General features: G+C 47.5%; 1 long non-coding RNA gene across 1 annotated transcript in view; it reads left to right on the forward strand.

Moving 5' to 3' along the window:
* Positions 1–1,871, forward strand: part of LOC147673870 (uncharacterized) — a 43,164-nt gene extending 41,293 nt beyond the window's left edge. Inside the window, exon 4 of the long non-coding RNA XR_015302521.1 lies at positions 700–1,871. This is a non-coding gene — a long non-coding RNA (uncharacterized LOC147673870). The remainder of the gene's footprint in view (positions 1–699) is intronic.
* Positions 1,872–24,961: the final 23,090 nt, after the last annotated feature.

Consider the following 24,961-nt stretch of genomic DNA (forward strand, 5'->3'; position numbering starts at 1 on the left):
TACATTTCCAATGTGTACTAAGTACACAAATATTCTCAACAGTGTCACGTATGTCATTTCAAATATATAGGTAGCTGCACTCAGTAAGCACATATGATTTCCAGTGTACAGCACAAACAATGCAGTCTTGTCATACACATTGTGGCCCTTGCCATGTAGAGTGTCTGATGTTGCCAAGGAATATACAAAACACTGGAATCCCCTCTTTGCACAGGTTACATCCAAGGCCTTGTTTGCATAGGTACAACACATTTAGCATGTATGGTGAGTTTTGCTATGCTAAACAACAGATGACCGTTGATAGTAAGTGTAAGACTACAGAGACTGCACATTTGTGTGCATAACAGGATAAACCTGGATCCACTTTTAGGTGTGGAGATATTCCTCCAGACTGTGTACTTTCTCCACTTGTAAAATAACATTGGAAGGTAACTATGTTTAAATGTCAGGAAACTCACATTGCAATAATACTGAGGGTGAGGGGTGCTAAATACTGAAAATTATACTGACCTACATTGAGAAAGATGTCATTGTTTAATTTCTGGATATTAGAGAGACAGTACACCTACTTTTGGTTTCAAACCACATATTATTGGTTAGTGAGATCAAGTAAGTACAATGTCAGCACTTGCTTTATGTTGTCTCGATCTTTATTATAAATTGTACACCAACTACATAATTGTTTATTTCCATTTTCAGTGAACTTGGCTGGTCAAGGAACATCATGACAGAACCAGGAGCAGAGTCAGACATCCTTGGCTCGTCGGTGGGCACGTCCTCTGGACACCACCATTGAAGTGGAGGAGGAGGGAGACCAACTAACAGCAGGGGTAGTGCGCCAATCTGTATCGAACCGTTACAATCTAAATCTTCAGCCCGCGTGGAGGCTGAGGAGGCTGAAGGAGGGGACATTAACAGGGACACCACCAGCCAGGGGGAAGATGAATGTGAGTCTCCCCTGGCCCACAAGAACTTGAATTGGAAAAGGTGTCCCCTGAGCGCAACCCAACACCATCTGGGACTGCCACCTACCTCTCTCTAACTCTTGAGGCCCCCATTCAATTGGGCCACCAGTTACACCCCCTGCCACTACTCCCCATCCAAGAGCCTGCCCAGAGGAGCCGAGGAAGACATCTGTCCCCGACACCCCACACCACTCATGTTCTAATGAAACCCTCCATGTGTGGTTTCTCCTGTTGCTGCACCCCAGGAATTGATGGTGCTGGCTTATGTTGTTGGGACTATGTTCTCTCTAGGCTTACAGGAGGTCAGGGATGAGATACATGAGATGAGTTCCAAGAGTCACAATCCAGACTGTTGGAATACATCAATGCCCCCATTACTTGCATGCAGCCATATTGTCTGCATTGTCCGAGTAACCCGCCTGGGCTACTGTTGTGTCCCCAAGTGTGCTTTCCCTCTCTACTTCCCCTAATACCCTTCATAGCCCTCTTGGTATCCACTGCTGTGGGGTGTCTGGTCCTGCTTCGATCAGCCACAGGTATTCCACAGTTGTGCAGGATTTGGACATTGCTATCAAGGAGAACAGTAAGGATGGCCAGTGACTGTGTCCCCCCAAGCCTGGACACTTGTTGGCAAAGTAAATGTGGCGGGGGGGGGCAGACATTTTTTTTTGCTTTGACCATGGAGTCTTCTGTTAGGACTACATTTAATTTCCCCCTTGTACATAAACTGGTTTCCATGACACTTCCTGGCATGTTTTCTTTATGTTGTCCAACCCCCTCCAAGTTTCTTTGCACTTTCTGCAAGAAGATGTTATTTGAATCCTTTCTCCCTTTCCAATGGGCTGTATTTATTGAAAATGTATTTTGAGGATCAGTTTTGGCATTACATTTTCAACACTTTATAAAATATTGTTTGAAACCATTGCTCTGTCTTGTGTTTTCCATTATAAATGCTGGATTCAAAGTAGAGGGAAGTCTACATCTGTGGGTGTTTTGCTATGCTGTCAACATGATACCTTGTAACATGGATGTTCCTAGAAACCAACATGTGTAACTCACACATTTTTATAGTCACGGACATGTTCTAGAACCAGAGTAACCCTTAGACCATCAGTAACTATTAATCCACTGAGGATTTAACCCCTTGCGTGCGGCGGGAATTCCCCGCCCATGCTGACTCCGCCTTGCGCGGGCGGAGTCATGACGGAACGGTTCCGTCATCAGCACAGCTCACCCGTAGCTGATGACGGAACCGCTCCGTCATCAGCATGCAAGGGGTTAAGTATTAACTTGTGAATTATTCTTTTTATTTACAATTTTTTTTTTTACTATTTACATATTTACAGTGGTCATGGGGAATTGCGCTTGCGACTTCGCAAATGTGGTGGTGAGAACGTTTGTGAGTAAGTGCATATTCTGTGTTGGTGCCGATGTGTGGGTGGGTGTGGTGCAGCTGCCTGTGTAGGTGGGTTCGTTCCAAAGCAGAGGAGGGTGGTGCCTGTACAGTGGATGGGTGTGTCTTCAGGTGGGGAGGGTGCCTGTTCCGGTGGGGGACATGCCTTTACAGGGGGTGAGGGTTCCAATACAGGGTATCAGTGCGCATGTACAGGGGAAGGGCACCTGTACAGGTGGGGGTGTTGCCCAAAGAGGTGGGGAGTGCGTCTGTACATGTGGGGGACCTGCCTGTACAGGTGAGGGACATGCCTGTGCATGGGGGAGTTGCCTTTACAGGTATAGAGGACACCTGCACAGGTGGGGTGTGTGTCTGTGCATAGGGAGTTGCCGGTCCAGTTAGGGAGGGTGGCTGTACAGGGGGGGGGGGACATGCCTCACAGAAGGGTTGCCTGTGTACCTGGAGTGGGGTGCCTGTGCAGGTGGTTGTACAAGTGGCGGGTTGGGTGGGGTACAGGTAGGTGTGTTGGGTCCCTCCATCTGTTGTCCATGTAGGAAGACTTTGAAACATTTTCAACATGCCCACCATCATCTGCGTAGTCTAGGCATGGTGTCTTGCACTCTCTTCCCTTTAGATTGATATGCAGTCATGGTGCATCCTTGGCATGTCTTGGCAACATTTCACAATACTGTCCAAGGCACAGGTCTGCCTGTCAGTCATCTGAGGGATTTCTTTAGTGAGTCTGAAATGTCAGACAGACATCTCTATTCTCTATTGCAAGAGTTTCAAGCCTCACATCAGACTGTTGTTTGAAAACATCTTTCTCCCACTCGCCAAAATGAGCATCTGCTACCCCTTCCGCACGGGACCCCATCCGAAATGACCATCAGGTCCACAGGAATGGGAAGGGGTGACATGTGTGAGGCTGTGGGGAAGAGATCCTCAATCAAGCAGCTTCAGAAGAAAGTGACACATTCATTAATGTTCAGCATGACTTATGAGTGAAGATGCAAAATAAACACAGATATCACTGATTATGTTGGGAACATATCACAAACCAACATTAGATGCTTAGAAAAAGTATCGATATCTGCTAATTTACTTTCACAATGATTTGGTTATTGTGAACTATTTGGAAAATAATAGTTTACAACCCTCAATTGCACACTTACCTGATGAATCGATGCTAGTGGGTCTGACTGCTGCAGCCAGAAGGTCTCCCAAATCCCTGGATAAGATATTTTGGATGACTGAGGTACTCCTGACAGCAGTTGTATTGAAATAAACATATGCATATTCAATACCAAGGAAGATGTGTATTATTTTACATGTATGTGTCATTAGAATACACGTTCAACACAGTTAGTGCTGGTCTTCTTTAGATGATGCAATATAAGCAATTTGCTACATACTTCATTTTCAGAATTTAAATGTAGACTCATCCTTTCAACATGTTATAAAGTATTCTACTTTTATGAACCATATTTGAGTATATGGAGATGAGTGAAAGCCGGCAGATTTGACATTCACCACATACTGTAAACATGCCATCCAATATATTAGACTATGAGCTTTCAACAAAGTTATATGGAAGTGTACTTACCAGGGTCTACCATCCGCCCATTGTGTGGTGCCTGACCATATGTCACAACCGTACGTGGAGCAGAGGTCACTGTAGTATGTGTTATCCTGGCCAACTTCACCGGGCCTAAAAGGATAGGAGTATACATTGTTTGTTATTCAAGTTGACATGTTAACACCAATATATAATAGCTCCGATCACATGTGTGTGACTAATGATGGAGTTTATAAAAATATCTATAGGTTGTCTGATAATAATGTAGTACATGGGACCCAGTTTTGGCCATATATACGTACTAGTTTCTGCCAGTGCTAGTGATTGATCTGCCCCATGACATTGCCTTCCTACAAGTTCAGGAACCTCTGCTCCAGTAGGTGGATGGAGTAGTTTCTTTTCTGTAACTCCAGTTTTGTAGTAGGGGTATCTCTGTTATAGTCATAATCTAGTGAATAGTCCCGCCCATGTGCGTGGACCCCGGAGCAATCAAAAATAATCTCTTACAGTGTCAAAAAATGCAGAAATGCATAGACACTTAAGAGAGAATTTAAAGACATATAATGCAGCCCCAAACAGGCTACACTGTCCAGTACTTCAGCTAGAAATTCCACCAAAAAAATCCACAAAACAGCAAAGCCTGTCCAGATTTTCATTTTCTTCAGTACAAACCCCTCTGGGAGATAGAGAGGAAGACCTGGACAGACAAGCCCCATAGGCTGCCATTATGTGTCTCAGAACAGGGTACTGTGCCTTTAAGAGAACTTTCCAGAACTTCACAGTATCCCAGAATGCCTTGCAGGTCTCCCTTACTTTCAGTTCTTTTTGAAGGTGTAACACGCCAGACCTGTAGCATTTCTCACGTGAATATCTCTCTCCACCGGGGAGGAGGGCGGGCGCTTATGACTATAACAGAGATACCCCTACTACAGAACTGGAGTTACAGAAAAGAAACTACTCCTTCTGTAGTAGGGGATCTCTGTGTATAGTCATAATCTAGTGAATAGAATGGCAAGCCCATCCCCACACCAAAGCGGCGGTGGAGAAAAGAGAACCAACACCACTATTGTGCGAACAAATTCCGCAGCGAAGCCTGTCCCACCTGAGCATCTGCCCTGGCATCAGCGTCCAGACAGTAATGCTTAGCAAAGGTATGAACCGACTTCCAAGTGGCGGCCTTGCAGATCTCTGCAATCGGCACATTACGGAGCAAGGCTGTCGTGGCAGCTTTGCCCCTGGTGGAATGAGCCTTAGGCTTACCTCCTAAGGTCTTATTAGCTTTCTGGTAGCATAGTTGTATGCAGGACACAATCCACCTAGAAATGGACTGCTTAGAGGTCGCAAGACCCGTCCTGACTGATCCGTAATTGATAAACAATTGGTCTGACCTACGTACATCTTTGGTCTTATCTAGATAAAATTTCAACACCCTCCGAACATCCAGGGAATGCAAGGAACGTTCCGCTGGAGATGAGGGATTCTGAAAAAACGTAGGCAAAGTTATCGTTTGATTGACATGAAAGTCAGAAACAACCTTGGGAAGAAATTTAGGGTGAGTCCGCATAACAACCTTAGCAGCATGAAATACAGAATAAGGTTCATTACAACACAGTGCCTGAATTTCACTCACCCTGCGGGCCGATGTAATGGCCACGAGGAACGCCGCCTTCCAGGAAAGGTGCTGCAACGAAGCCTTATGAATGGGTTCAAAAGGCTCCTTCATCAAACTGGACAGCACCACATTCAATTCCCATGAAGGCGAAGGGAGCCTGACAGGAGGGAACACTTTCTTCAAGCCTTCCAAAAAGTCCTTGATCACAGGGATCTGAAAGAAGGAAGTCTGTGAAGGGCTTTTCCTGTAGGCAGTCAATGCAGCGAGATGAACCCTAATAGAGTGAACATTAAGGCCAGATCGCGCCAAATGTAGAAGGTAGGGAAGGATGACATCTTCCTTGCACGTCGTAGGATCCAAGTTCCTGGACACACACCAGATACAAAACCTCTTCCACTTGTAAGCGTAGGACGTTCGAGTGGAGGGCCTCTTAGACTCCTTCAGTATGTCCATACAATCTGCAGGTAGATTCAAATGTCCATATTGCACTACCTCAGGAGCCATGCCGCCAAACTCAAGGACGAGAGGTTGGGGTGCACCATCTGCCCCCCGAACTTCGTGAGAAGGTCCGGCCTGCACGGCAACCGAATGTGCGGAAGGAGGGACCGGTGTAGAAGGTCCGTGAACCACCACTGTCTGGGCCATTCCGGGGCAATCAGGATCATCCGTGCCCTGGACCGTGACAGCTTGATGAGCACCGCTGGAATCAGGGGAATGGGCGGAAAAGCGGAAACAAAGCTGTTCGACCAGTTGATCCAGAGTGCATTCCCCAGCGTCCCTTGCTGGTAGTACCTGGAGGCGAAGTCTCGGCATTTGCTGTTTTCGGCGGTGGCGAACAGATCTATGTCTGGAGTTCCCCACCTTGCGAAGACTTCTCCTAGTACGTCGTCGTTTATGACCCACTCGTGGTTTTCCAGAATCAGCCTGCTCAGTGCGTCCGCCTGAACATTCTGCACACCTGGCAGATGGGTAGCCGTTATCGTCAATCCTCTTGCCAGAAGCCAGTGCCAGATCGTCTGCGCCTCCCGAGACAGGGTGCGTGATCTCGACCCCCCCTGCTTGTTGAGGTAATACATGGTGGTCGTATTGTCCGTCTGCACAAGCAAAGAGTTGGTCCGGAAGGACGGATGAAAGGCCTTCAGTGCCAAGTGAACAGCTCTGAGTTCCAGGAAATTGATGTGATACGTGGACTCCGCCTGAGACCACGTGCCTTGTAAGTCTCCCGAATGCGCTCCCCAGCCCTGGAGAGAAGCATCCGTCACGATCGTCTGAGTAGGAATGTCCTTGTGGAAGGGAACCCCTCTGAGGAGATTCTCCGCTGAGCACCACCACTTCAGAGACTGAAGAGCATGCAGAGACAGGTGTATCTTGTCGTCCCAAGATCCCCTCCTCTGGTCCCATTGGTCCTCCAAGCACTCCTGTAGAGGTCTCATGTGTAGCCGTGCATGAGGAGTGAGGAAGATACAAGAGGCCATCGACCCCAGTAGAGAAGACACCGTCCTCACTGTCGTAGATGGAGCGGTCATAAGAGCCTGAGCCTTCCGAAGGATCGATTTCCGTCGCTCCTCCGAAGGAGACACGCTTGCTGACAGCGTATTGATGGAGGCTCCCAAGTACTGAATGCACTGGACCGGGATCGGGACAGACTTGGACATGTTGATGTGCAACTCCAGCCTGTTCAAGAGAACGCAAGTCTTCTGGAAGTCTGCTTGAGCTTCCGAGAAGGAGGAGGCCTTGATCAACCAATCGTCCAGGTACGGGTAGACAAACACCTTGCCTTTCCGTAGGTGTGCCGCTACCAGTGCCATGCACTTCGAGAATGTCCTGGGTGCAGACTTCAGTCCGAAGGGTAGCACCGTGTATTGGTAATGATTGGCGCCGACTTGAAATCGCAGAAACTTCCTGTGCTTGTGCGCGATGGGCACGTGGAAGTACGCATCCTGTAGGTCTATGGCACAAAGCCAGTCCCCCCGTTGCAGCTGAGGATAAATCTGATGCAACGACAACATGCGAAATTTTTCCCTGCGAATCCATTTGTTAGCCTGCCGCAAGTCCAGAATGGGCCGGAACTCGTTCTTGTCCTTCTTGCGAACCAGAAAGAACCGGGAGTACAGGCCTCTTCCTCTTTGAGACAGAGGTACGTCTTCTATCGCCCTTTTCCTCAACAGGATATCGGCCTCCGCCTGGAGCTTGCGCAGCTGATACTGCGAGCTGACCGGAGGGATCGCTGGAGGAGGGCTGATGAACCGAAGACTGTATCCATTGCAAACAATATTCAGCACCCACTTGTCCTGAGTAATTTTTCTCCACTCTGCCAGGAAAGATTGAACGCTTCCCCCCACCGGAGTGGGTAACGGATGACGGGGAAGTAACCGCTCAGGGTCGAGACCCGGCCGGGCCCTTGTTCGCGGTAGAGGGCTGCTGTCCACCTCTACCCCTCTGACGTTTTTGGAAAGGCCTTCGGAACTGCTCCTGTTGTTGCTGCTGCTGTTGTCCGGAAGACTGTCCTCTGCCTTTCCCTTGTGAACCGAACCGCCGTTGGAACTGGCGGTATAGCTTCTTGTCCTTGGGCTTTTCCAGGCCCACTGCCGTCAGGGTTTCTGCCTCGGCCTTCATCCGGGCCATCTCGTCATCGGCGTGTTTTCCGAAGAGCGTGTCCCCGGAAAACGGCAGATTGGCCACTCGCTGTTGCGCCTCGGGCTTGAGGGATGTAAGCCTGAGCCATGCATGGCGGCGTTGGTTGATGCCGTGGCAGTAGCCATGTGCCGCCAACAAGGCAATATCCGCCGCGGCACTGATGGCCTGGTTCGAAACCAGCATCCCCTCCTTGACGATCTCCATGAAATCCTCCCTCTTGTCGCGCGGCACAAGGTCCGCAAACTGTTCCATGGAGTCCCAAAGCGACCGGTCATATCGACCCAATAGCGCTGAGTCGCTGGAAGCCTTCATCGTGGTGGAAGAGGTCCCGCATGCTTTCCTTCCCGCCGAATCAATCCAGCGGCTCTCCTTGTCCAGAGGTACGGTGGAGGACGGGGAGGTAGAGTGCTGTTTCCTGGCCGCCGTCACGATCACTGAGTCGGCGACTGGATCCATCCTCAGGAAGGCCGGGTCAGAGTCCGGTGCCCTGTATTTCTTCAAGAGCCTAGAAGGAGCGGCCCTGACCACCGCAGGCGTAAGAAATAACTCTTGTGCCGGTTCAACCAGTCCCGGAACCAAGGGCAACAGAGGGCGAGACAGGTGCTTCTTGTGCAAAGTCTCGAATATCACGGACGTCGTAGGTGTAGGAGCCGTCACCGTGATACCCAACTTCGCGGCCCCCCTCAGGAGAACATCCTGGAATGTGCCGATGTCATCGATGGGAGACACCCTAGTGTCCGGGGAGTCGGACAGAGTCGGGGAATAGGAGCGAGTCCTGGAAGATGTATCCGTCCTGGATCTGTGCCTCCTATGGCGTCGCCTGGAATGAGTGGAGGACCTACGCCTGCTCCTCGATCGTTCTCTCCGTCTGGAGCGAGACTTCGACCTCCTGGGCTTAGGCCGGTCCACTGGCCTGTCCTGGGTGGCCGACTTGGGCTTACGCGGTTCTTTAGACTTCGGAGTCTTCTTGGGAGGGGTCGGAAGGTGAGGCAACGAGGCCGACCTTGGTGGGACCAGTGGAGGCTTCTCTGGCAGAGGAGGCAACGGAGGAGGTGTAGGCATCCTCGGACGCGGGCCTCTAGGCAACGGAGGAGGAGGTGGAACGGACTTCTTTGGAGTATAAACCTCCGAGTGCACCGATCAGGGTGATCCACCAACCTTCCTGGGCTGAGGGGAGCCCCCCACAGCCTCAGGCCGCTTAGTACGGGCCTCCGGCACCGTCGACCGGTGTCCAGGAGTTGACTGCCGGTCCCTCGACGTCGAGCGGCCCTTCGGCGTCGACCGTCGCTTCCTCTTCGGCGTCGAGCGACTCGCGTGTCTCGACGTCGACCCGGACCATCTCGACGACGACCTCCTGTGTCTTGACGGCGACCGCTTGCGCCTCGACGGCGACCGCCTCGACGTCGTCTTGTGGTGTCTCGACGTCGACCGTGACGACGACGACGACCTCCTTCGCCTAGACGGGGCACGCCTCCGTCTCGCCGGCGAGTGCTTCTGCGTCGACGGCGGGCTCGACGACGAGGATCCCCTCGACGACGATGAAGGTTTGTGCCTGGAAGGCGATCGACGGTATTGCCTCGGCGGCGTGCGTCGACGCCGATCCTGTCGACGCCGGTCCTGTCGACGACGATCGCTCGACGTCGACGCCGAAGACAGCGATGACGAGACCGTCTCAGCGTCCGACGGTGGTCTATGCAGGTCCCTCGACGTCGACGGTCGACGCTTTCTCGACCCAGAGCCCTGGGGAGAAGGGGAGCTGGCCTTGGACTTCCCCCTCGACGTCTTGGAGGGTGCCACCGACCCAGACGGAGAATGGGGACGTGTGCTGGGCTTCCTGCTCCCGGGGAGCCCCCCAGAGGCCTCAGCATGGGCAGAAGAAGCCCCTCCAGACCCACCTTGCGCTTTCTGTCTCCTTTCTTCTAGTCCCTGAAGCCTGATTTTCTTTCTGTCTTTCAGGGTCCTGCCAGAGAAACCCTGGCAGATCTCACACTCCTCAGGGATGTGGGAAGAGGGAAGGCAGAGAATACAGACCTCATGGGGATCTGTCTTGGCCTTATTCCTGGAGCACTTTGGGCATTTATCAAATAATGCAGGCATTATTTCGACCCAGGAGTGCCAAAAAGTCAAGAAGAAAGCTGTAATGTACAGATAAAGTACACAAAAAACGATTTTAGAACAAAAACCCTTGAATAGGGAGAGCTCAATGCTCCAGGGTCCTGCTAGCAGGAGCCGGAAAAAAGAACTGAGAGTAAGGGAGACCTGCAAGGCATTCTGGGATACTGTGAAGTTCTGGAAAGTTCTCTTAAAGGCACAGTACCCTGTTCTGAGACACATAATGGCAGCCTATGGGGCTTGTCTGTCCAGGTCTTCCTCTCTATCTCCCAGAGGGGTTTGTACTGAAGAAAATGAAAATCTGGACAGGCTTTGCTGTTTTGTGGATTTTTTTGGTGGAATTTCTAGCTGAAGTACTGGACAGTGTAGCCTGTTTGGGGCTGCATTATATGTCTTTAAATTCTCTCTTAAGTGTCTATGCATTTCTGCATTTTTTGACACTGTAAGAGATTATTTTTGATTGCTCCGGGGTCCACGCACATGGGCGGGACTATTCACTAGATTATGACTATACACAGAGATCCCCTACTACAGAACTACTCTGGCTGTTTGTGGAAATTTAATGAAGATGTCAACAGACAAATACAACAAAGGATGATTATGTAGAACTTTTCACATAGTAACTTAATTGCATTTAAAATACAACTATGATGTTTACTAATTCATTCAAAATGTTATGTGCCAGTTACATAACGACATTGAAATCACCATCAGAGATGGGACACTGTTTGTGAGGAAGAAATTTGAAATTAACATTTTCAGTACTTAGGATTCTGGGACATGTAGTGTGATAGACAAAATTAAACACATGAGAGTCTAAGTCTTCATTAATATTTGCACAAACTTGAAGTGATTTCCATAGTCACATTTGCAGTTCATATTAAACATTTATCAAATAAAGTAATTGTTTAATCATCACATATTATCTTGAATGCCGTGGACCATCGCTTGGGCCTGCTGTAAGAGCTGGAAGACTGCAACCGCCCCAGCTGCCACCTGTTCTGCCCCGGAGTAATGGCTGCCACGAGCACTAAAAAGCATGCTCTGTTTACTGCACTCAGGACGCCGTAGCTCAGGGTTCTTCAAAGTTAGACCTTTAGGGCCGGATCCATGCCAGATTTTTTTTTTTTGTCCTCATCTCACCTTTCAAGCCTCTGCGGGTCTTATGAAGCTGCCTTCTCGAACTGTCGCCCCTACGGCTTACCGCACTCGCTTGGGTCATCCGACCTGCCTCAACTTTTTTCAAGACGCCCTGGTGTAATCATAAGACCAATGATGTTTACAGTAATCTTAAAGCCTTACCCCAGCTCACGAGAGGGTGCCATATGTTCGTTACCTTGTCCTTAACGCCCCCGTACTCTAACCGCGACATGTTAAACGCAGCTTTTAGCCAATCCTCCCTTTGAGGGGGTAAGGGGTCCTTCCACCTCTTACACACTTCCCTTCCAGCCAGCAGTATCAGATATAACAATAGACCCCTATCTTTCTGAGAAAGGGTCTGGCTGAGGCGTCCGTCGTCTCCAAAAAACACCAAAGTCATATTGATTTCAATGATAGTGTTGAAAATGTCTCGTATATTTTCTCCCACCTCAGCCCAGAATTTTACTAATGTTGGACATTCATAGAAAATATGTATGTCGTCTGCATGAGGTGTCGCACACCTGGGGCATTTGGGGCGGGATGGGGGGTGAACTTTGCAATTTTTGCGGGGGTGTAGTAAAGTCTATTAATGACAAAGAAATGTTTTTTTTTTAAAACAGGCAGGCTTGACATACCTGTACATAGTCTTTAATGATGGTTCATATAAGGAATCTATATACGGCCCAAGCGATGTATCAGTCCAAACTGCGGAGAAGGGGGGTATCGCTTGGTCTTCAACCTCCAACAAACTATTGTACCATATAGATATTTCTTTATTAAGTGGACGATCGGATCTCAACAGATCTTCAATATCTCTATTCCCATTAGTCTCCCCCTTTTCTGCCTCATACCATGATGTTAGCTGCATGTATTTGAATCTTGAGAGCCCTGGCCCGATCTTTGCCCTCAGGTACTCCCATGAATGAATCCCCCCGGAATCCAGCAGGTCAGACCAGTTTATAATGCCTGCCCTTCTTATAGGCAGTGCCAAATTATCCTTTAGACAGTCCGGTGTACCTGGTGCATCCCATACCGGGGCATTTTCAGAATGGTACCCAATGCCCCAACTGCACCTAAGCCTATACCATAACTCCAAGGCTGCTCTCAAAACCTTCAGCCGTACCCTCTTGAAGAACCTCGGTGACCCAAACTTGTACAGGAACGCCGCGCCATCTCCTCCTCCTTCCACCCGCACCATTTCGCCCAGTAGTCTCCCCCAGGCTGATTCCCCCGGTTTCACCAGCAGCATCCGAATGCTTTTAAAATGGAATGCTGCCGCCTACAGCCTTACATCTGGGAGGGCTAACCCGCCTTTTTTTAATCTATGTCTCAGTTTTTTCCATGCCAGACGAACTCCTTTGTTGCCCCAGATAAAAGTCCCAATTTTACTCTGTATTTTCATTAAGCTTTTACTGTCAAATGTTAATGGTATTGAAGAGAAGAGATATGACAACTTAGGTAATATTATCATTTTTACCAAGTTGGTTTTTCCATAGTCAGGGGGAGATTACTCCATCTGTTGAGAAGACTATCCATTTCTCTTACCGCCCTCTTAAGATTGAGCTCAGGTATCTTTTCAATATCTTTTACGATATATATCCCCAAGTATCTCATCTCTTCACTCACTCTCCCTGGCCACTCCAGGTTCCAACACATCACCTCTGTCTTCGTTTTGTTAACAAGAAACCCTGCGAGCAATCCAAACTCACTCATACACTCTTCCGCCCTCGGGATAGCTGTCTCGGGCTCCCCTGTATATAATATCAAATCGTCAGCATATAGGTCTATTTTTAAGCTGTATTGTCCTGAACTAAATGGAACTATTAGTTCATCCAATCTAAGCATCTGGGCTAATGGTTCCAAATATAAATTGAACAGGAGGGGCGATATCGGGCACCCCTGCCTAGTTCCTCTCTGAATATTAAAACTCGCAGTCAGGGCCCATGCCAGATTTTTAGCTTATCCCCATTTAGATAAATGTAGTTATCTTAAAAATCTAGCATGGATCCGGCCTTCCAGTACCGATTTTGGAGAACCCTGCCGTAGACCATTACTTGTGCCTGCTGTAAGCTGGGTAGGACTGCAACCCATAGCTGTCACTTGTTGAGTCTGGGAGTAGGGGCTGGCAACGAGCGTTGAAAAACGCCCTCTGTTTACAGCAGCATGGGAAGCGTATGGACGTGCACCCGTGCGAAGGCTGGCCCATCTTAGCTCATCATTTAGCAGGAATTAGATCTAATGTGATAGACCCAGAATGGGAAACCTTTATAGATAAATTCCCCATATGTGTGTTCCAAGAAACCTGGGCCCTACAACCCATCTATACGGCAGTCTATACAAATTATAGCATAGACCAGTGTTCTTCAATCTGTGGGGCGCGCCACCCTGGGGGGGGCGCAACACCTTCCCAGGGGGGGCACGCACTCCACTTCAATCCGACCTTTGTTCCCTTTGCCCTCCATGCAAGTCTTCTTGTATGTGGAAGGGAGAGGGAGGGGAGATAGATGGGGCAGGAGGTGCTGTTCTTTTTTCCTGTTAACGCTCCCAGGAGGGGGATAATTCGCAGAGCTGACAGCTTCAGCTGCATTGGGAGGCAAGGAGTCTCCTCTGCTAAAACCAAAAGCAAACAAACAGACACTCTTTCAGTTTTAGCAGAGGAGACCCCTGCCCTCCCACTGCACCTGAAGCTGTTAGCTCTGTGAATTAACCCCCTCCTGGGAGAGTTAGCTCCCGATGACGAAGCACTGTAATGAAACTGACCTGGCAGTATTTCCGGTTTCTGTAAAATGAAAAGAGGCCAGTCCGTGTATCCAGAGGATGAAGAGGGAAGACACGGTTTTGTTTGGCCTCCTTTCATTTTACAGAACAATAAGAGCAGGAAACCGAAAATACAGCCCGGTCAGGTACGGACCCCGATCCAGCCCTACTGGCTGTGTTGATACATATTGAGACCCGCAAAGGTAGAACTCGCCTTAAGCACAGGGTAGGTCTGCAGTTAGCACTCCTCTTTTAACTGGTGGGTATCGAGTGTCATAGGCAGGAGGGAAATCGAAGCTGAGAGTTAGATTTTAGGCCCCAGGTCTCGAGTCAAGGGTAGATGCGGTAACCGACAGCTGTCTGCACAGTTTAATCCTATAGACAAGCATCCCCATGCACACTCTGCAGCCCTAATCCTATAGACCAGCATCCCCATGCACACTCTGCAGCCCTAATCCTATAGACAAGCATCCCCATGCACACTCTGCAGCCCTAATCCTATAGACAAGCATCCCCATGCACACTCGGCAGCCCTTTGCAAACATTCAGCACTATTAATATTACGTTTCTGACTGCTGCCATGTGATGTTGGTGCCCTGAACGGATGTCACATTGGTATCTGTATCTTAAGTTTCCATTTCAGTGATCTAGAGCAGTTCGAAGATGTTTTAGTGCTTTTATTTTGCTCACAAGAAAGAGTCACTCATAGTTGTTGAATGTCACTCATAATTACACTGAAATTATGAAAATGTCACACATAGCAATCTAAAACCTTGGCAGCTATGGCTCTTCCCAGAACGGAGACAAAGTTTCCAGGGAAGTTAAGGCACAGGCAAAGTGGGCTCTGGCGCAGGGACCCAGCCTTTCAAAGGGGGTGGGAGTTGGGGGTGGAGGGAGGGGTCTTTGAAAGAGCTAGCTCTATTCTACAGTCTTGCCCTCATGACCTTGAATGATTTTAAAACACAATGTTGTAAATAGCGTTTTTCAATCATTCATTTTTAATGTGCAAAAGTCTATTGCTGACATTTTGCAAACAAAATGTGTTTATGCGTCATGTGACATCCATATAAAAAGTTTATTTTAGATCAATACATGACCTCACATATGAGAAATAGAAGGGTGTGACAGATTATTTACAGTAATATTAGTGAACTGCTGTTGTATTACATACTGAAAACACACATCACTATCCCTGAATATCCGATGTACACACATTTAGTATTTGACCAAAGAAGGCATGAAAGAGCTGAGAATAGATCATAAAATCAAAGCTGGTCCGAACTGGGGCCCCAAAAATACATTTGGCCCACAGGACCCAAAATCCTTAAAACGTCCCTGAAAGTTTCTTTTAAAATTCACAGGCAGGCGCGCAAAATGCCAGCCAGCCATGTGTTGTTTAAACAGCTTGCAAATTGCTAAATATGGTTATAAATAAGAAGTATGTATTAATTTGTAATGTTAACGAGCTCTTGGTCCCCCCTTCTTTTTGTTGATTCATTTGTAATGTGACTTTTCTATCTTTGATCCCTTTTATTATCAGTCATGGATCATTCATGCAGCTCTAGAAAACAATTAAAAGTTCTTTCTATTTATATTTGCTGTTCAAAGTATGCACAGACAAGTGCTGAAAATACAGCTTTAGGTGACTGCTTATTTTTATACCATCTGTGACATCAAAATAATTAGCTGGCAACCGTAATGATAAGCCTGGAAATTTGTTGAGGGATCAATCAGCACATTATTTATTTCCTCCACCCTCATCCCTGGTTACGGCCATAATATCAATAGTTTAACACATTTGAAACCCTAAGCTGCCGTCAATAACATGCTGAGTTACTTCAAGTGTCTGGGAATGCACCCTGCATTCAGACCACTCACTCCGCATTCTCGCCCTTCACTTTCACACTCACCCTGCACTCACACTCACCCCAATGCACTCACACCATTCACCCACTTACCCTCCACTCACAGTGATCACTCTGCACTCACAGCGATCACAATGCGCTCACACTGATCACCATGCACTCACATTATTCATCCGCTCACCCTGCACTCACACTGATCACCATGTTCTCACACCATTCACCCACTTACCCTCACTCACAGCAATCACTGCACTCACAGCGATCACAATGCGCTCACACTGATCACCATGCATTCACACCATTCACCCGCTCACCCTGCACTCACACTGATCACCATGTTCTCACACCATTCACCCACTTACCCTCCACTGACAGTGATCACTCTGCACTCACAATGCGCTTGCGCTTTTCACACTGTACCTCACCCTGCAGCCACACGAGCACACTACTCAACCTGCACTGTTGACACTTCACTCACCTGTCCCCCTCACTGTTCAATCTCCAATCTTACTCCAATAAGCCCCCCACTATTGGGTTCTCAGCACATGCAGTATTAAAGACAAAGTACCGTTCAAGACTGGATGTGCAGTACAACCTGAGGATGGCAGTAGCAAAAATCCATCCACAGATTGACCGTCTCTGAAAAACAGGCACACCTGTCACATTTATGTTGGTGGTGTTATTATCAATCCATGTCATATGTAAAACAAAGTATCCTAGTATAAACAATTTGCACACATTTTATCTTAGAAAGTGGTGTTTTGAGCTGTGTAATACGCCTCTGTCATTTCACCACACCCACCCACTCACAAACCTACAGTTTACTAAACATTCTTATTGTATTGAATGTTATTTGCTGAATATACCCGGAATGTGTGCGTGGCGGTCGAGTCCAGAAATTTCTGTCAGGTGGAGGAGGGGGGGGGGAGGGGGCAACATCTAAAAAAATTCAGCTGGGGGGCTCAACCTACAAAAGTTTGAAGAGCTCTGGCATAGACACTAGACCACCAGCCGTAGGTCGTCCTGCTAGAGGTCTAATAACATGGACTAAAACCTGCCTAGCTTGTAGGGTAAAACATTTAAATTTTAATTCTGCTGACATCTTGGCCCTTGATATCAACCATGTGAAGGGGCATTTCACTGTAAGATTGCTCAATTTGTACAAGCGTCCCTCTAGCTTGAATCATGACTCAAACGTTCATAGCACTTGCTGAATTGTTGTAGAATTACAATACTGGGAACCATCTTATTATAGCTGGGGATTTTAATTTGACATTCAAACCCAATGGACTTTATACAGGATCTCATGCAGGATGAAGATGAGGAAAAGGGTATCCCAAGATTGCAGAACTCCCCGCTAAAGAGAAGCTCTAAGGTTGCCCTGCACATAGCATCTAATTCGCTTACACATGGCTTGCATGCGTTTAATGGGTGAGCAAAATCTGATAGAAGAGCAAACTATACATTTAAAAGGGCAAACTCTAGAAGCAGGATAGACTATATATTGAGAGATTTAGATCTGTAGCAGAACCTGCAGAATATGGTGGTCATTGATAGAAATGACAATGATCATAATGCCCTGGCCCTAGAGTTGAAGAGTATCCCTTTCCTAGCCAAAAATCAAACTCAGCATATGCTGGATCTGCCAATTCTGTCTTCAAATTATGGTAGGGGGTGAAATGACCTCAGGTACAATTGGATAATAAAATGCTTGTTTATATACCAGAGTCATCTTTGCTCTAAATCTGCTCGGGGATCAGAAGCAAAGTGAGTTGGCCGTTAGGCATATACTTAAGGACGTGCTCACCTCTGTTAAGAAAAATGTCTACTGGATAACCAAGGCCAAAATACCTAGACGAAAAAAGGCGGAATGGTTTAATTAGGATTACAAGTTCACCAAGCTAAAACTGAGGTCCACCATGAAAGGTGGTAGCATAACTGCCATACTAGAAGGGAAGAGATCATACAATAGGACGCAGGCATTTGTTAAGAAGAGTTGGGAGGAGGTTAACTGGTGAGAATTGGTAAGAGTGGCCACATTAAAAGATAGTAGGTCGTTCTGGCACCTGCTCGCCAAAGGGGGTGCCATTTATTGTTAAAGAAGATAACTTATTTAAACAATCATATGTTTGGGAACAACGTTTCTCTAAACTGTCCTCTGTTAAAGAAGCGAGTATGGGTCACAACTCTAGATGGGAAGGTCAGAAGGAAGCTCAGGATTGGGCCAGTTGCTTGCCTATCTCCTTCACCTTAGCAGAAACTATATCTGCCATCGATAGCATGAAAAAGGGAAAAGCACCAGGACTGGATAGAATACTGGCTGATCTCAATAGTTCACAGCCAATTATTCGGGTTATATATTAAATATGATGACAGATGCTATATTGAAAGGGGGCAGAGATACTGGCCACATGGAAATGAGCTGAAAATATCCCAATTCATAAAAAAGGGGACAAAGGGGACCCATCTAATTATAGGCCTATCAGCTTGATAGATGTGGCACAAAAAATCTTTAGCATGCAGGCTTTGACGAAGATATAGACCTGGATGGAGGAGAATCAAGTCTTATCCCATTAACAGGCAGGCTTTAAGGTACACACAGCACTATAGATGAGGCATTTATTTTTTATTGATTCTTTGTAAATTGGGTCTGATCAAGAAGGGGCATTTATACAGAGTGTTTGTGGACCCAAAACCTACCTTTGACCTAATTCCCCGGGAGAAATTGTGTATTGCACTGAAGGAGATATGACGCCTGTGGAACTGCTACACCTAATAATTTGCTTACATGATGGCAATTACACTCAAGTGAGGTGAGACAGGGAGGGTAAACTGACAGAACACATAGAGTATTATGGGGGTTCTCCAGGGCTGCGTCTTAACCCCAACTTTGTTTACACTTTATATGAATGGGCTAATAAACATGCTTAATGATTGCAGAGATGACACCCCCAAAACTAGCTGATCAAATAATTCCTGCTCTCCTCTTTGCCAATGACACACTGTTAGTATCAACAACTCCTGAGGGTTTACTAAACATCTTAAATAGATTCTCAGATGCCTGTGAAAACTTTGGCTTGGAAATTAATGGCATCCAACCTAAATGTATGACTTTCCAGCCACACAAATCTTTTAAAGGGAAAATTAGGCTTGGGGCTAGGGATCTGTAACAGGTAAAATATTTCAATAACTTAGGTGTAAGGCTGGCCAGTAATTTATCTTGGTTTCCCCATATTTTGAAAAGGCAGATGACCCTGAAACATATTCAATCTGCAATTGTTAAAAAGTTGAACAGATCCAACGTCCAACCAATTTCTCCTGTGCTCGAAATATATTGTGCTAGGGACCTTGGTGCAGCCCTTTATGGAGCAGGACTGTGGGGTTTCGAACAGGCAAAAAGTCTGGAAAAAACAGAGAATACGTTTAATAGATCAATATTGATTATGCTCCAAGTCACTCAAAACTGTGCCGCGCGCCTACTGTTTAACACTCCTCGTTGGCAGTCAGCCAGAACAGCCCTAAAGGAGCTTCATTGGCTCCCAGTGGCTGCAAGAACATTGTTCAAGGCCATGTGCATTCTGCACAAATCCTTTCACCAAACTGGCCCGGCAGTGCTGTTTCCCCTAGTACTGCCTTATGTGCCGCCTAGAACTCTTCGCTCGGCTTCTTTGCACCTGGCAACCACGGCAAAAATCAAGAAAGCCCGCTGGGGTGGCCGTTCATTTACTTGCTCAGCATCGAAGGCATGGAATTCCCTGCCTTTATCCCTTAGACAAAATGACAATTTGATGTCATTTAGGCGAGATCTAAAAACTTACCTGTTTTCAAAAGCGTACTAACTTTGCCCTGCAGTCAAGCACAGTAATCAGTCACCAGCGCTGCGAGGCTTCCGGGCAGTTATGCGCTATATAAGTGGAATTTTTCATTTCATTTCATTTCATTTCATTTCATGCCACAGAGCACCCTACTTGCCCCGATGTGCTTGGATTTGGGATTGAGGAATACAATACATTTTAAAGCAATCAAACCCTTAGATTACTGAGTCAAGCTCTGGACGGGTAAGTCTCAAATTCCCACTAAACAGGCTGTGCTAGAAGTCAAATAGCAGGATAAAATGGGCTTAATTTCCTAGTTTAAGAATGTCAAGATGAGGCTGTATAAGCTAGAATTGGGCGAAGTTTGGAATAATACAGAGAATTTGACTAAAGGAATGGTAGCAATTGGGATTATATCCCGGGCAATTGGTTGTTTTCATCTGCACATGGCACTTTAACTATTCATTTAATTGATATCAAATGTACCTTGACATCTGAATTATTTATGGATCCGATAGAACCCCCATTAGCGAAATCTGTGTTTCTAAAATGTAAATATAGGATTTTACCAGTGAACTCAGTCAAAAGTAAATGGACGATGAGTTCTACTACATCTTTATGCCCGGTGTGTAAATCTAGCACTGACTCTGTGCAGCATTTTATGTCCTTTTTCCCTGCTTATGTGAAAACCAGAAGGAGATGGATAATCCCAGTTTGTCGGTTACTTTCTATTACATGACTTGTAAATGCTGTTCGTATTTTAAGTTCTGAAAATACTTAGGGCCAGATGTAGGTCGACATTTACCGACCGGTAACGGCCGATTCGTCCGTTACCGACCGGTAAATGGCTATTCCAGATGTAGGTGGCCTATTATACCGAATCGGTAAATTTACCGAATCGGTAAAATACCGAATCGGTATTTTTACCGATTCGGTACTTTTGAGATGTAGGTGGGACTCTTTTGAGTCCCACAGGCCTTACCGAATCGGTATTTTACCACCCAATCCAATTGGGTGGTAAAATACCGATTCCAGGTGTGCATGCACATGTGTGCATGCACACGTATGGCATGTGACAGACGGACATGCCCTTAGGGCATGTCTGTGTGCCACATGTCACACATGCCTTAAATCGGGGTGCTAGAGGGTGTCAAAGTGACACCCCCTGCACCCTTGCAACATTCGGTATTTACCGAATCGGTAAATACCGATTCGGTAATGCCCATTGATTCCTATGGGCTTCAAGAATCGGTAATTCAATTACCGATTTTCCCTACATCTCCCCCCTTCTATTTTACCGATTCATAAATACCGAATCGGTAAAATTCGGTATTTATGAATCGGTAAAATATACTTACCTACATCTAGCCCTTAGTGGGTTGTGATATCTGTGACAAGGTATCTCTTGTATGCAGGGCGCATCAGATGCAAAATATTGGATGAAATTTAACCTTGATATGATATAGATCGATTTTATGCACATGCACTTTTTAAATCGGCTGATTACAACTACATTTAGATTGCCAAATATTCTTGCACTTCCTTGATGGATACGTTTTTTAACCTGATATAAAGTGCACAGATGTAAAAATTCATGTTTTAAAGGCTATGGACACAGAATGCTAATGTTGGGACTCAGGCAGTTACCAACCACTTCTGCACCATTATGGGATTAATTTCCATTGTATTTTTAACCAATATTGTACTTTAAAATGTTATGATGCGTATTTTTATGATAACATACTTGTATTTATTGTATTTACTCTTGTTTTATGTGATATTGTGTTTCATGATCATATATTTATTGGATAAACTACTACTACATATTACCAGGCACCACAATAAGCTTGTCATTCACAGGCAGCCCATGCAGCAGGTGGGGGTGCATGGTGTAGAGGATGTCCTTCTCATGTGGTGTGAGATGATTCGGGATCCAGTTTGTCCACCAGGGAGAGCTCTGGCCACCTCTATCATGGTGAACTTCTCCTTCTCTTGCCTCTTCTCATCCCGCCCCTTCTTTTTATGTCAATAATGGTACGGACGTCCTCCCCAATGCACTGACTGTATTAGCCAACTGCTGCCATAGGGCTGCCTTCTGTGTCGCACTGCTGAGGTATGGCGGAAGACCATGTTTTTTTTGTAGTTCTCCACTACAAATCTAACTACCATCTGGGTTTCCTTCTTTGTTAATTTCTTCTTCCTCCTGACATTTAACATGCTGACGCTTGGCGGATGGCATGGCGTACAGCAGTCAGGTGAAGTATGTTTGTGGACAAAACAGAGCCTTGGGTGTGTGCTGCTTTTATGTGGTTTGCAGTGCGTAGGATGCAGGTGGCATAAATTGTCTGCAGGTGTATGGAATTAAACTTTCCCAGTCCTGAGTACGGAGCTTCAGCCTGAGTGCAGAAATCCTGCACTCAGGCGGGGATTCCGCACCGAGTGCAGAACCTCCACCCAAGTGAGGAAACTCTACAAGCATAGAGACACTACTCATAGGTCCCTTTGTGAATACCAAAAAGTAGTGAAGGTAGACTTTTGGACAAAACTTAGACTTTTGATCTAACTTTACCTTTCTGAATTGGGTTTTGAGAACTTTACCTTTGTGAATGAGTTAAATACCAAAATCCACATGTTATGCCCCATAAACTCATAATAGGTTTGATTTATCACACCCGATAAATAACGTAACCTATTGTTGGACTTGGCCCTTAAGGCAGGTTCACCCCTAATCTTTTTGTTTTTAATCTGTGATATGCGTGGATGATTTTCTGGTCTGTGCGCACTTTTTCTCTGGGTCCCAGAGTGAAAGTGCGTGCGTGTAGTATGGCTGGCCTGCCCTCCCATAGGAATGCATGGGGAATGTGTGTGTCCCTAGTAATTCCTGATGTGTGGGGAGTGCATGCCCGAGTTTGGTATGTGCGTGTTCGTGGGAATGAATGCTTTACAATGGTGTATGTGGCATGTGTGTGTCATGTGTAGAAATGTCATTTCTGGGACTTGGCATATTACTGTAAAATATGTCTGCAGTGTGATTGGCTGGAGCTGGCTGGTGAGCCTGGCTCCAGGAAGGCTGGATGGGTCTGCCCGGTGGTGAGTGTGAGATCAGCATGCTTGATGGCTTGGGAGGACTGCCCCTGGTCCCTGATGGGCCTGGACTTTCCCCGGACAATGCTGGCTCCACCCCCTGTAGTGCGACTGATGGCCCTAGCCCTGCCAGTGAATAGAGAGGGTGGCTGAGGTAAACAGAGTACTTCAGAACCAGCTGCGACTGGTTTTCCCCCCACCCTGCACCCTGAGACAAAGGGGTTTTTCTGTATAAGAAGGGGCTGTGTCCCCATACAATTGGTCCTGTTCTTGGTTCTGCCTAGGATCTTGCCAGAGGGGGCTGCTACTGCTGCAGGGGCCAAGAGGACCGCCACTTGGCTGTCTCCCTGCCTGGAGACCCAGTGTGCTGGCTCTGGCCCTGCCTTGCCCCTCTGCCTGCCTCCAGACCCTGCTGGAGCTTTCCTGTGCCTGGAGGCACCCTGATTTTGATTTGTAGCGCTAGGAGCGCTTTCCTTGTGCCCCAGCGCTCAATAGCGCTTTGCTGATATTTTTAGCGCTGAGCGCGCTTCTCCTTAGCCCCTGAGCGCTTGGGAGCGCTTTATTTGCATTGCCGGTGCCTACCCGGCATTGGCGCCGATTTGCCGATTTTTGGAGCGAGCGAGTGCCCACCTCGCTTTATTTTTAATTTGAAGGCCGGTGCCACCCGGCATTGCCCCGTTGTGCTGATTTTATTTCAAGCCGGTGCCCACCCGGCATTGCCCCGTGATCACCGCCGCAGCCCAGGAGCATTGCCCACCGTTGCTGGGCCGCTGCCTAGTGCGACCCGGAAGTCCCGCCTCCTGACCCCCAGGGCCGCGCTGCCATTGGCGGCCCCGGCGGAAGTCAGGCGGAGGGAGAGGAGACAAGGCCAGGCGGGAGGCGAGAGGAGCAGCCGGCTCTGTCCTCGAGGCTCCCCGAGTGGAGGAGAGCCCCGCGCCGGCCGCCGAGGAGACGCCTCCAGCCCAAGAGACCCGGTGAGTGCCTGGAGAGGGAGAGGGGCGTCGGGACACATTGCCGGTGTCCGCCCCTCCCCCGTAGCGCGACCTCGCGCTCGTGAAGATTGGGAGCCCGAGGCTCCAGGGGCAAGTTGCGTGTGTTGAGCCCCGAGGCTCTTGGGGCAGTAATTAATTCCAGAGTCCCCCGTGAGGGACTCCACCGATCTTGAGGGGCATATTTTGGTTATTGAGCCACGAGAGGCTCCACCTGCCCAGTTGATTTACGAGCCCCGAGGCTCGAGGGGGCATTCATTATTCTGAGCCCAGCGAGGCTCCCGCCCACATGTTGATTTAGAGCCCCGAGTGGCTCAGGTCATTTCATTCAGCGAGCCCAGCGAGGCTCATTGCCCACATCGAGTGAGAGCCCGGAGAGAGGCTCTGGGGGCATTTTCATTTATTTAGGGCGCTGAGCTCTATTTGCGCATTTTTGCTTTGTGAGCCCCTGAGAGGCTCCTTGCCCATTCTGTTCTTGAGCCCTCCTGGCTCCAACGTTGCCCAGTCCTATTTAACAACTGTCCAGCACTTAGTGGACAGTTGCCACGTTTAGGCTTTGTGTTCTGTACTGCCTGCACAGACCCCCTGACACTGAGACTCAGGGCATTCCGCCCCTTTCGTGGCCAGTTGGCCTGAGGGACATTTTTGAGTGTTGTGCTTTATGCACCCCGCGCATTGTAATTTCTTGTTATGTAATTCTTGCGCATGTGTTCTAACCTGCACCTCTTTGCTAAAAGTAACCTGCATAGAGAAATGTTGATTCCGCTTACCTTTTCTAAAAGTGACCTGATTAGGTATTCTTATGGTTATCCCCTTTTGCTAAATGTGACCTGCACAGAGGATTGTTTATGGTGTATTTTATGTTTAGGTTTCCTTCCCTTTGCTAAGAGTGAACTGCTTAGGTGTTGGTATTCCTTCCTTAGGTCCTAGTTACCTGCGTGATTTACCTACAGTGTGTTAGGGTTGCGTAGGAGGTCCTTACTTTGCCAGTGATTACTGGATGTGTGTTGCATTTA

Source organism: Lissotriton vulgaris, chromosome 12 (genome assembly GCF_964263255.1).
Source record: "Lissotriton vulgaris chromosome 12, aLisVul1.2, whole genome shotgun sequence".
NCBI classification, from domain to species: domain Eukaryota; kingdom Metazoa; phylum Chordata; class Amphibia; order Caudata; family Salamandridae; genus Lissotriton; species Lissotriton vulgaris.